Source organism: Ailuropoda melanoleuca, chromosome 15 (genome assembly GCF_002007445.2).
Source record: "Ailuropoda melanoleuca isolate Jingjing chromosome 15, ASM200744v2, whole genome shotgun sequence".
Taxonomy (NCBI): Eukaryota; Metazoa; Chordata; class Mammalia; order Carnivora; family Ursidae; genus Ailuropoda; species Ailuropoda melanoleuca.
Window position 1 is genome coordinate 28,109,290 of NC_048232.1, and position 13,885 is coordinate 28,123,174.

The following is a 13,885-nucleotide window of genomic DNA, read 5'->3' on the forward strand; positions in this document are numbered from 1 at the left end:
CTGATTTTTTGAACAAACCAGTAATATATAGCAAAATATTGATAATTTTCAGCAAACTTTTAAAGATACCACTCTAACTGCAAAATATATTCTAAATCCTTCTGTGGCAAAAGAGCACAGAACTCAGGGTTAGACGCCTGAAATTTAAATCTAGGATTTGCCATTTTTTGGTGCTCAGACTCTGAGCACCTTAACCTACCTGTAAAACAAACAATACAAATCTCAAAGGATTCTTGTGAGAATGGAAAAGAGAAAAGTACTCTGTAAACCATAAGGCATGATACAGAGTATCCACACTGATCACTGCTTTCTCAAAAAACCAAAAGTTGCAGGGGTGCCAGGTGGCGAAGTCATTTAGCGTCCAACTCTTGGTTTCAGCTCGGGTCATGATTTCAGGATTGTGAGATGGAGCCCCGCGATGGGCTCCACACACAGCACAAAGTCAGATTCAGACTCTCCCCCTCTGCCCCTCCCCACTGCACACATGGTTGTGCTTGCTTGCTCTCCCTCTAAAATAAATAAATAAATCTTAAAAAAAAAAAAAAGAGCTGTGAGTAAAAAAATACTGACAAATTAACTGATGGCTTATAAAATCAGTCCCTCCTCAAAGGCACCTGCCTCTGCCTCTTCCTAGCTATGTGATCTAAGACAAGTCACTTAACCTCTCTGAGCCTCGTTTTCTTTCATTTGCGAAATGGAGCTTATTAACAGTAGATACTACATATTGAGAGAATCAAATAAGTAAATATGTGTAAAGCACTTAATACTTTACAGATTTTAGCTCTTCTTACACAATACTATTATTTTTACCCCACCAAACCTAAACCTAGCCTCTATCCTACCCGTTCAAGGTGCAATAGTGTAGGCCCTATCAGTGATCTAGATCAAGGCTTCTCAAACTCTTAGTGAGCAGTGGAATCACCCAGAGCGCTTCTCTAAAAAAACTTCAGATGAGTTCTAGATTTGCAAACATAGTACAGAGAATTCCCATATACCCTATATACAGTTTCTCCCACCATTAACATCTTATGTTAGCATAGTACATTTGTCACAGTCAGTGAACCAATACTGAGCATAATAACATCCATGCTCTATTCGGACTTCCTTAGTTTTCCCCTAATGGACTTCTGTTCAAGGATCCCATCCAGAATACCACATATACATTTTGTAGTCCTATCCCGTAGTTTTTAAAACACAAGTTACTGAAACCCAGACATTCCTAACGAAAGCAGTATGAGGTGGAGCCCAAAAATTTGCATTTCTAGCAAGTTCCCAAAGGACACTGATGGGGCCAATCTAAAAATACACGGTGAATAGCACTGGTCTAGATTCTAGACTCCAGAAGTGACGTTCAATACAATAGCCACTAGCCAAACGTGGCTACTGAGCATTTTAAGTGTGGCTGATCTAAACTGAGATGCCCTGTATATGTAAAATATACTGAAGATTTGAAGACTTAGTCTGAATAAAAGAATCATGTTGATAACATGATGAGATGATAAAAAAATTTATTGCACTTGGGTTTTTTTCCCCCTTTTACCTTTAGCATGTGAGTACTAAAAAAAGCTTTACAATTACATAGGTGAGGGGCACCTGGCTGAGCATGCAACTCTTGATCTCTGGGTCGAGTTCGCGACCCACGCTGGGTGTAGAGATTACTTAAATAAAAATAAAAATAAGGTTACACAGGTGACTGGCATTGTATTTCTACTGGACCGCAGTAGTTTGTAGTCTGGGCAGTAGAGCAGCAAGGGTATCACCTGGGGGCTTGTTAGAAGTCCAGGTGATTCCAATGCACATTAAAGTTTGAGAAGCACTAATTATCAACAGGGAAGGGATACTTAGACACGTCAGCATTTGGCAGTTTGGTTCAAATAAAAAGCTAATCAACTGCAAACTGAAACTGCAAGATATTTGTTAAGTCAATAAAAGTAAGAGGGAAATGGCTGAATCACAGCAAGGCCATCCACAACTGAGGATGTGGCATAATCAGACCAGTTAACAGCTGAAGAAAAGAAAAACCACAAAGTCCATTGAGGCCCAATGGACTCCTCAAAAGAGGATGATCTGAAAAGCATGATTTGAAATACAATAATGCTATGTGATACTATCATACATTTTATGTCTGATTCATTCCACAAAACAGTGCATATTTGGAATTAAAACTTAAAATGTTAAATATAAGATTAAATAAAAGTTTAATTTCACTTTTCTTTCCCACGACTAGAAAACGGTATTGTCCATTTTGGGCAGATTCACCTTAAGTTACCTTTTCTTAGTACCAATTTTCTCAGGTAAGCAAAATACTGGTAGTGCCACGTAAGGATTTTAGACATCACTATATTCACTGTTTTATTTCAGTCAATTTAAAATTTTTATTACCCTATTATTCTCAGGAATGTCAACTGCACAACTTCAAGTACATAAATTTGTAAAGTCCATGGTCTATCCACCTATTTTAAAAAGCACCAAACAGAAACTTTGTAATTAATGAAATGAAAACCAAATGATTAACTACAAATCATAAGCTGTTTTTCTACAGCATTTATAGCACGTTTTCACTTGTGCCTCACAAATGGTATAGTAAGTTAAAAACAAAAACCTAAAGATACATATTGACTATATATGGATAACTAATCTTTACAAATGGCATATTAAGAATCAATGAGTTAGCAACCTTTTCCACCTTTTCTGGCTATAAAGTACGAAGAGAAACCTATCAACAAATACTGGGCATACACACACACACACACATATAATCGGTTCCATTACACTTTATTTTTTCCCCCAAGAAACACCTCCAAAGCAAAAAGCTACATGCAACCATGGGTCACACATATCCATCCAGGTTGTCTGGCTCTTCAGGGTGCATGGCTCAAGGTTAAGTCTTCAGATCCTGCTTTTTAGGCACTGTGCTGGGCTCTCAAATTCCTGTTCTGAAACGTTTTCAAGTCATTTCAAAACATAGGAAAAGAGAAAATCACTAGCACCACCAGCCGGAATGTCTACTCAGACAAGAAAACGTACAGAAACATGGCCCATTCTGTAACACACCTTCCTATAGATCAGGTAAGGAACACTGGATATGGACAAATAAATAACAGCTCTAGGCCACCGTCTCCAAAGTTCTCAGGAGAAAACAGGCGTGGGTAGGGGCTTGATACTAACAACCTTCCATTCTAACCCTGAGTCTTCCGAGGTCTCACCTTCGGAAGTGTGGCTGAATCTGAACCAGAAGTGAGTGACTCCTCACTTGATGCGCCTTCCTCCACATTTCCTTCCCTTAGGAATATGTGCATAAATATTCGATAAAAGCTGCTCTCGTGTATCGTAATTAACCATAAAGCAATTCGAGTGTTAGCTGCCTTCACCCATCATAAACACTTTACTTGGAATGACATCAGAACTTTCCTAAAGCTATGCTTTCAAACATTTTGCTTTAACCTTTGCAAATGCATTTAAAAACTGCTGCTGCAGCCAGAAGGAAAACATCACAAGCCTCTGAAACTGAAGGCCGTGCGTTTTTCTGTAATGATGACCCTGCAGACATTTCTTCTCGGAGGGTCTGCAGTAACTTAAGATACAACACGTAAAGGACAGCCACTCTTGGAAGACAATCAACTACGCTGAAATGGGAGGAGGGCAGCACGCTTGTATAGAGTATTTTTTTTTAATTCAAGGACTTTGATGAGATTGCTCCCAGAAGAGCGAGAGTAGCCAAGTGTCCATTCAACAGAGGCGGGGCACCTCTAAAGACTGCAGAGACGAAAGTACCAGTTTAAGGTCAGCAGTCGCAGTCCTCGAGGGGAGGCCCCAGGTGGGCTCCCTGGGTGGGCGGAGGTTTGCACACCCTACAGCAGTTAGAAAGCGGGCACACGCAGCTGCAGAGGGCGAGGAAAGAGGGCGGCACCAGCCTGCCTTTTACACACACACACACACACACACCGACGCCCTCCTTCCTAGGGGCGGGGCGGGCGGGCGCTGCCCTCACACAGGAAGTCAGGGAACCCGGGGGGCAGAGGAGCCACAACTTCGAGCCATTTAAACCCTCTCGCCCACGTCAGCCAATGGGCTGGCAACGTCTCCCCTTCCCCCCGGGCCCACCCTGCGCCCCGACCCCTCCCGCGACGCCCCCGGCCGCACCTCGCGCTCACCTCCGCGCCAACGCGCCTCCCGCACACACCTCCCCCTAACTCCGCCGCCCTCGGCGGGCACAGCCCCGGCCGCGGACGCCTTTGTGCAGCACCTCACCAACCTGCCCTCGGTCCACGGGGACCCGCGTCCCGCCACCTTACCGAGAGCACGACGGCCTCGCAGGAGGCAGCTCCCTCTTGTACTAGCACGGGGTCTGCGGGACGCCGACGGGAGCCTGAAGGGCGCTCACACGGCGGCGGCCGCGGCCGGCGCGTCCCCGCAGGCTGGTCTCCGAGGGAGGGTAAGTTCCAGGGCACGTCGGAGCGCGCCGGCGCGGGGGCGGGGCGGGGCTGGTGGCTCACGTGACGGGCAGGGGGCGGGGCGGGGCTCACGTGACGACCCGGGCGGCGCGGGGTGAATCGGCGGAGGTGGATCTGGGAGAAGGGCGGGGAGGCGGGGGGACTGGATAAGGGGCTCGGGTGGTGAGGTTGCTGCCCGCCAAGTGGGCGTAAACACTTTGTAAACACGAAGTGGGAAACGTTGAGAGAAAACGCTCGGGAGAAAACGAGGGAAGGGCGAACGGGAAACGGACCGAGCAGTAGGGTGGCAGGAACGGAGCCAGGAAAAGAGGGACGGTGGGCCCTGCCCGCTCCCTTTCTAGGCCCACTGGCCTGCTGGGAGCTGCTGCCAGACGTAGGTCAGTCGTTCACGGCCCCGGAAATCCCGCGGGGAGACTCGGAAAAAGTGCCACACGCCACTTCAAGGGGACGAAATGGAGCTCTGGAGACACTGAGTCCATTTACTAGGGCCATGCGGAGCTGTCCGCTGGGGCCACCAGGGCAGATTGCTTCACCAGCTGTGCACACTCAGGGCTGACGAAGGCCCTGGGGACCCAGGAGCGGCCGCTCCATGGTCAGGCTGCTCCAAAGCAGCATAACCACTCATTAAGCTGCCCACGGGGCCTGCTGTGTGTAAGCCCAAGGGCCACAGTGTCATTGGCCAAAGTCATCACAGTTTGCAGCGTTTGCAGTTCTGCAGCACAGAATCCAGAAGTCAGAGGCATGAAAGGTTTTTTCATGTGGGGGTGATCCTATGGCAGCAGTTGTACTGGACTGGGGATCTGGGAAAGACACCTAGCTTCTGCCTTTGTCACTTCTCGACCTCAGTTGTCAAAGGAGCGTGTTGACTGAACGAAAAGCCCCCTCCTTCCTCTAGCCCTAAATTCAATGACTGTGAGGAAAACTAACTCATAAGTATTAGGGCATAAGAAACCAGTCATTCAGTAACCAGTTGTTGAGTGTGTCTATTATGGTGCGGGATGAAATTTTAATGATACCAGAATTTAAAAAAAAAAAAAAGAAAAGGCCGGGTATGATTGGGGGGCCACTCTCTGGAATGGGCCCTTTTCTGTTCTTCACCTCATACCTAAAGATGCCATTGTGTCTGGTGTCCTTCTCATAAGCTGAACTCCCTGTTTGTTGTTTTTTAATGGCTGCAAAGAACCCACTGGGATATTGGCAAGATTTTAAGAGCTGTAGTTTTCCACCTTCTTATTAAATTAAATCTAATGAGGGGGAGGTGCTAAAGTTTAAAAGATTTTCCTTTTAGAAAGGAAAAATATTTAAAAAAAAAAAAAAAAGGCCGGAGACCATACTGTCTCTGTCATTGCACTTGCTACTACCCTTTCCTTGTCACTGATGGTTTTTTCTGTCTTCTTCAGTTTCTAACATTTTCCCTTTCTATCCCCTTGTTCAGCATATGGAGCAGTGCTACTCTATGCTTCCGAGACTATCAGCCATAGAATCCCTCGTGATCTCTTTCTAGAACCAAAACAAGGAACGACTGTGAAAAGTAAACTGTGCCGTGTCAGGAACTTGCTGATAACTTTTATCTTCCCTACTCCCCAAACCTGAACTGGGCACCCTTGGTTTCCGCAAGAGAGAGAACTGAACAGTTTGCATATACTTGCTGATCCGCCTGCAACTCTACTTCCTATTTCACAACATAATCTCAGATGATACCACAATGCCCACAGTATGCTGATCACTACCAACAGCAGATGGAATCAGATAAAAAGAGCTCTCACCCAAGTGTGTTGTTTGAAAAGGACCTGATGGAGAGCTCTGAAATCATTTGCAACACTGCCTCTAGTTAGTTTTTAAATAACACCAGTAGCATATGTCTGGCGCCTGTGCTCAGGATCTCAACAGATCATTTTCAGGATATTGACATTTAACTGTCTTCTAATGAGGTAGCATAGAGCTCCAAAATGTAGAATTCAAATGTAATCTCCACAAAGGCGGAGATTTGAGTTTGCTTTGTGTGTATGTATGTGTGTATGTGTCTCCAAAGTGCTTAAAAGCACAATAAATTTCTGTTGAATGTATTTTTGAGTGAAAACATACTCTGCAAATTGCTGGATATGCCCTGCTTGCCAGTTCTTTAATAGGTAAACCCACTTTTCATTGTGTATTTCTAAATAAAAAGGCTTTAAATTGTATCTGGCATCCCTGCTTTGGCTAGGCTCTAGAGGAACAGGAATTTGGCAGTACCTATCAAAATTACAAATGCATACATATTCTGAATTTACTTCTAGGGATTTATCCCGCTGATGTATTTCCACACAGGAGAAATGATAAGGTATTTCGTATAGTATTGCGAATAGCAAATCATTGGGAATAACCTAAATATCCATCCTCAGGACTACTAGTTAAATTATGATAAATCCATACATTCAAATGTGATTGTTAACAAAAAAAAAGGCGAAGATCTTTATGTTTTAATATTACAACCTCCAAATTTGTTGTTGTTGTTAAATGAGAAAGTGGTGCAGAATAATGTATGGCTTGTATATGCATTAAACTAGGACAAGCTGTTGAGGCATAAGAAATCTGTGGATGGAAGTCATGGGAAAGACCATCGTATTCTTATCTAAAGTTTTTGATATTCAAACCATGAGAGTGCTTTATCTATTCAAAAAATTAAATATTTAGTTTAAATTTTTTCTGGTATCTTTATTTTATTATTAAAACATTCAGGCTTCACCTCTCAGAATATCAGGTAAACTAGTACATGCATCAGATAAACTTTTTAAAAGTTCAGTTTTTGTTATTTATTTTTTTATTTTTTCAGTTATTTATTTCCAATTATTTTCATTAAGTTCTGATTGAACAGTAACTATTCCTTTCTGAAATAATGTAAGATCCAGGTCCTACACTTAGTTTGAAGCTTGGTATACACCATGTCACATGTATGTACATTTTTTAAAGTACTTTATTTTTCTTGAAGTAGAGCCTGACTTGAACAAGTTTTAATGACTTGGATCCTCTAAGTAACAAAACTAGAATTTCGTGGACCATTTGTTCATCTCCTAATTAAGGTCAAGAAAAATATATTCGGGATAAAACACTGAAGGCATGTGTTTCTGTGTGTATCTGTTAACTCACCCACTTTGTAATGTCAACTGCCTCCTGCTTTCCATCGGTCACCCAGATGCCCTGGAGATTATTTTGCCTATGTTTCAGCATTTTATTTATTTATTTCTAGGCTTAAATTCCAGAAATTTCAAAGGGAATTATAATCATAGACTACAGTAGAATTCAAATTTACATAACACCACTTCCTTAAGGTTTTTAAGGGCTTTGTAAATATTTTCTTGTGAAATCTGTTTTCACAACATAAACTTACATGATCAGTGTTTTTACACCCTTGTTAAAGACAAAGGCAAGCATAAATGATTAGGACCAAAGGGCGAATTGCCACCTGGAAATTTTTCCAAAATTGTATAGGCAGGGCTGCCTGACACCAGAAAATTAGTAACGAGCTTTAAAATTTATGTAATCAGCCAATCAATAATTAAAGATATATTTTAATTTCTTCTACTTACATCCTTTAAATTAAATATGAACTCATTCAAGTTTTATATATAACTCAGATAAAGGCACTAAGAAATGACCCTAAAATTAATAAAAATCAATGATCAATAACTCATTATTTAAGTCTATGAACACGCATGAAAAACCTTCGGTATTTGTCACAAGCAAGCAGTAGTACAATGTTTCAACCTGAAACACAGCCAAGATAGAAATAATATTTCTTGATTGAAAAATGAAGATACTTCCCTAACTTTGGGAGCAAGGCAAAGATGTGTGCTTTCACCACTCCCAGTCAACATTGCACTGGTGGTTCGACCAAGTGTCTGGCAATAAGTAAATTTGTAGACAAAACTTTAAGTACATTTATATAATTTAGTACAGTAGATCAAACATGCAAACAAATCACATTACTAAAATCCATATGATTGGGCAGGAGGATTAAATAAGATAAAAGTACTTACTCCAAACCTGGCATTTGGTAGGTGGTCAGCAAATGATAAATGTGAAGTTCTATGGAGTTTTTCAACTCTTTGTGAAAGAGTAATTTGTTATAAAGTTGTGGAAGACAGAACTTTACAGGTTTACACAGGCAAGGGATGAAAATAGACCTCTTTCTGGGGCGCCTGGGTGGCTCAGTCGGTTAAGCACTGACTCTTGGTTTCAGCTCAGGTCGTGATCTCATGGGTCATCATCTCGTGGGTTCTGAGATCTAACTCCACATCAGGCTCCATGCTCAGCATTGAGTCCACTTGGGATTCTTTCCCTCTCCCTCCCCCTCTGCCCTTCCTCCTACTTGCACTCTCCCTCTCTTCCCCTCTCTCCCTCGAAAAAATAAACAAACAAATAAATAAATAACATCTTTAAAAAATAAAGACAATATACTTCTTTCTTAGTCTGGGTTCCTCCAGAAGCTGACCTTGAGGCAAGGATTAAAGTACAGGAAGTTTATTTGGGAGGTGATAGAGGAACCAGGAAAGTGAGGGAAGGAGATACAGAAGAGGGCAACTAGTAAAGGATGCCTGCGGTGGGCAGTTGGAAGTTAACCGTACCAGGGAAATTCTGGGAGCAGAGCGAGAATTACCTCTCTTCTATTTTCAAATAAAACTGATAGCAGCCCTAAGCTCAAATACAAATTTGAGTTTATGAGATTTTCTAAAGATATGTGCAAGATGGAACCAGCCATCATAATCCTATTTTCCTAAAGGTGCTGGATGAACCCTCCACCTCCATGGTAGCAGGGTTCTATGCTACTTTTAGGTGAGTGTGTGAAATTTGCATTGCTTGCAGTGTATGTACTACCAGTTTGCTCTTACAATTGTGTATAATATTGGTTTGAGGAGTCAGTCCTGGAGAATTTTCTGTTCCACACTTAGGAAGACACATTTCTTTTTGTGTGGCCAGAATTATGTTAAAAATATTAGAATATTATGGGGCGCCTGGGTAGCACAGCAGTTAAGCATCTGCCTTCGGCTCAGGGTGTGATCCCGGCGTTATGGGATCGAGCCCCACATCAGGCTCCTCTGCTATGAGCCTGCTTCTTCCTCTCCCACTCCCCCGCTTGTGTTCCCTCTCTCACTGGCTGTCTCTATCTCTGTCAAATAAATAAATAAATCTTTTTTAAAAAATTAGAATATTAAAATGCATATTGTGCATATGCATATTGTGACTAACATAATAAAAATCATTAAAAAATAAAAAAGAAAAAAGAAAGTAAAACAAAAAAAATAAAATTCATATTGTCATCTTTATTGCTACATAAAGTATAACCTTATCATTTTCCAGTATCAATCCAAATGTGATGCTATGACTACAAAACTCTAAGATCAACTATAAATCAGATATCGGGCCATATAGGCTATCCAGATAGCTGAAAACCAAGGAATTTTTTAAAAGCAGCAGAATTGGTATGCGGAACAGAATTCATGCACAAAGCTTACCCAATCTGAAATTCTGAGTTCAATAGGCTGGCTATTCTCCATACTGACCACCATCCCCAGATTCATTCTCCACCCTTCTCTGTCCTGCTTTATGCCCTGGAGACCAAACCCTTGGAATTATCCAACTCAGACTCCCTTGTCCTGTTGGTTTTGGGTTGTGAAGCACTGAGAAAAGAGAGAGGTGGAAAGAGAGAAAGGTCTGGTGTTTATTCCCCCTATTCCCTGTCTTGCCGAGGTTCTGGTGATAAGTAGCTGCTCGACTCCACGAATGCGGCTCCCTCCTGGTTCCTGCTCTCTCCTGGCGCGGCAACACTGACTGGTCTTTCATGTCACACCTAAAGGTCAGGATGGTAGGAATGACTCCTGGCTGCTCTAATCTCTGAGTGCCTCACCACCCTCTTGTTTGTTCCTTAAACCCTACCCACACCTCTGTGAATAGTCCCATCGTTAAATTTGCTTCCACTAATTCATTTAAGTGGACGTTTTCCTGATAGGTCCCTGCCTGACACATTGGATTGACCACGTTCCTAATCAGGAGCGGCTTAGCCTTTGATAATTTTGATAATTTTTTGTGCCACTGAAATTAAAAGGATTCCAAGGGACACCTTGGGGAAAAAAATAATAATAACCAACACCCTGAGGGCAGATGAAATGAAAGGAGAAAAACACTCTATCAAAAGCAGCAGCAAATGCACAAGCCCAGCTTTGAAAACATTTAATAGAGGCATTTCAAGAACACTCAAGGTCATCGATCTTTTTCTGATGTTCATTGTAATGACTCAAAGTGCTCCTAGGATTTGGGCTTCATGGTAATCCTATAAGATATTGTAAACCATCCCAAAATTAAGATCTTTAAAAATAAGAACCTCTGCTCCTGCTTCTCTGTTCTTATTGGTGGTTTAATCGTTGGAATGGGGGGAAGGAGGGACAGAGCCTATGCCTACCAAATACAAACCCTCCACAGGCAGGTTGATACATGATATAGTTTACATAAAATGCTGGCACACATAAAAAACAGCCCGTTACTACAAGATGCTGGCTAATGCTTAAGATATTCAGGTTTGTTTTTGTAAATCTGAGTTTCTAGACTTTAAGAAAATTGATAAAACTTTATTTTTATTTCACTTTGATATTCATTTCAATTTCTAAAAATACAATAGGCAACATAATTTGTCAATCACCATTCCTAGGAGAAATATATTTTATTTTTAAAGATTTATTTATTTGAGAGACCATGCACAAGTGTGAGTGGGGGGAGGGGCAGAGGGAGAAAATCTCAAGCAAACTCCCTGCTGAGTGAGCCCCCCCCCCACCATGGAGGGCTTGATCCCACCACCCTGAGATCACGACCTGAGCAGAAACCAAGCTTAACCAACTGAGCCACCCAGGTGCCCCAGAAGAAATAAATTTGAAGTAAAGAGATGAGTTGTATCTTAATATAGCAACCTATCTAGTTAAGAAAAGGATTTTACTGGGACACCTGGGTGGCTCAGTTGGTTGGGCGTCTGCCTTCGGCTCAGGTCATGATCCCCACATCCTGGGATCCAGTCCCACATGGGGCTCCCTGCTGAGCTGAGCAGGGAGCCCACTTCTCCTTCTGCCTGCTGCTCCTCCTGCTTGTACTCTCTCTCTCTCTGATGAATACATAAATAAAATCTTTAAAGAAAAGGAAAAAGATTTTACTAATTCTTTAGATCAACTTTGCAAAGTTGTTAAAGAACTTCAATGATTAAAATTACTGAAGTTTTGGAAGGGGAAAAAATTTCAGCTTTCAGGGAACACTGTACTACATCTGTTGATATTATCATGACAGCATTTATGTAGCTGTCATGGCAACCACAATTTCATCCTCCTTTAGTATCTTAGAACACTCAGGCACCCTGGGAAGTGAGGAGGGTGATTCAGCAGGCAGCACACTCCTGCCCTTGTGAGTCAGGAAAATACCAATGTTCTCACTCAGCATAGGAAATAGAAAATGCAGTCACTACATGATCTGTGACAGTTTCAACAAGAGCAAGGTACTGATTTCCTTAAATATTCTTGTAAAGTCTATGTTCATAAATTTTGAGACAGATTTTCACTTTGTTCTAATGTACAGCCTTTATTTCTCTTCCTTTTGTTTTCAGGCAATTCAAAACATAGACTTCATTTTCTTTTGGGTGCGAGGTCAGTGGGAAGTGTAACAGTTCTTTTTGTTGCCTTATCAGCTTTGTTTGAAAGTGGGAGAAGAGGGGCATCTGGATGGCACAGTGAGTTAAGTGTCCAACTCTTGGTTTCAGCTCAGGCCATGATCTCAGGGTCATAACCTCAGGGGTGTAAACTCAGGGTTGTGAGATCAAACCCGCATCGGGTTCCATGCTCAGGTGGAGTCTGTTTGAGATTCTCTCTCCCTCTGCCCCTCCTGCTTGTGCACTCGCTCTCACTCTCTCTCCCTCTAAAATAAATAAATAAATCTTTTTTTAAAAAAAAAGTGAGAAAAGAGATTGAATTTAATGGTTAAAGTGAGATAGTTTTTGTCTTCATTTCCTGGTATGCCATCACAGAATCTCAAATTGTCAGGACTACTGAATTCAAATCCAGAATTGTGTTAAAGCTCCTATGTTTGTGTACTCTGTGGGATCTGTGAAATCAGAGTGAACTATTTAATGAACCTGAAATACCAAGTATCCATAGTATGCTAAGTGGTAAAAGATTTTTTTAAAAGATTTTATTTATTTGACAGAGAGAGTGTGAGAGAGCCCAAGCAGGGGGAGCTGCAGAGGGAGAGGGAGAAACATGCTCCCCATGAGCAAGGAGCACAATGCAGGGCTCAGTCCCAGGACCCTGAGATCATGACCTGAGACGAAGGCAGACCCTTAACCAACTGAGCCACCCAGGCGTCCCTAAGTGGTAGAAAGATTTACTTTAACAATAAGAATAAAAGTAAGTAAATAATATGGCTACTTTGAAAAAGCATCAAAAAAGTTCTTGCCGTGTAGAACTTTCTTACTGTTTTCTCTCTGTTTAACTCATACTGTTTCACGTGTGTATGTGTTTATGTGTATACACAGAATCAAAGACGAGAGATTCTTGTATATCTAAATATATATTAATTCTACTTGGGGGAAATATATAAAAGAAAGCAAAAGTTCTTTAATAGTTAAAGGAATTGGGGGGAAAAAAGAGATTCTGTCTCCTGATTTGACAGCGTGTCTCCCCTCTCCATCTGGGTGTGTGGCTTCGCAAGCACAGCTTACGATAACATGTTTGAATTCTTGATCATTTGAAAGTCTCTCCTAATATGATTCCCCTTAGCGTCACACAAATAAATCAACTTGCTGCCTGTCTTCCCCGTCTTTGATAAAGAGGATTCTCTGATGTGTTGATATTCAATTTCCTTACTGCAATCCACATTAATTCCATAGAGAGTTCACACATTCACTTATCTGATTAGCTGAAAAGAGGGGCATATACTCTTGAATCACAAAGATTCCAGAGACCTCTTCCTTAGCATAACAAATTTGTTTCTTCTGATATTTATCAAACTGTTGAAACCAGATTGCAGGCTCTCTGTCAAACTGGTTCCACTTCATTTCGGTGAACTTTGTCCTCTTGTGTTTGCAGTTCTGCCCCAGCTGATGGAGGATGGTATTGCATTGCAAGTGTAAGTTTAAAAAGATGCCTCAGTTTGATTAAAACCTGCTCTTTGATGCTTATTTCTTAAACTCTTAGACATACGATATTTGATGTTTAAATAAACTCACATTCTTTTGTCAGAAACCATTACGTACCTATTTTAGCCTATTTGAAGCAATTTTTTTTTTTAGTAGGTTCTACACTCAACGTGGGGCTTGAACTCACAACCCTGAGATCCAGAGTTCATGCTCTACCGACTGAGCCAGCCAGGCGCTCCTGAAATAATTATTTTTACTACGAACAGAAATTTAGCTCTCAGAATAA

At 41.7% G+C, this 13,885-nt stretch overlaps 1 protein-coding gene across 7 annotated transcripts in view; it reads right to left on the reverse strand.

Annotated features, from left to right (window-relative positions):
• Positions 1–4,432, reverse strand: part of ARHGAP12 (Rho GTPase activating protein 12) — a 114,255-nt gene extending 109,823 nt beyond the window's left edge. For all 7 annotated transcript variants that reach the window (XM_034644351.1, XM_002920453.4, XM_034644350.1 and 4 more), the window contains exon 1: positions 4,296–4,432. The gene's annotated coding sequence lies outside the window, so the exon portion shown is untranslated. The remainder of the gene's footprint in view (positions 1–4,295) is intronic.
• Between the last annotated feature and the right edge of the window lie 9,453 nt (positions 4,433–13,885).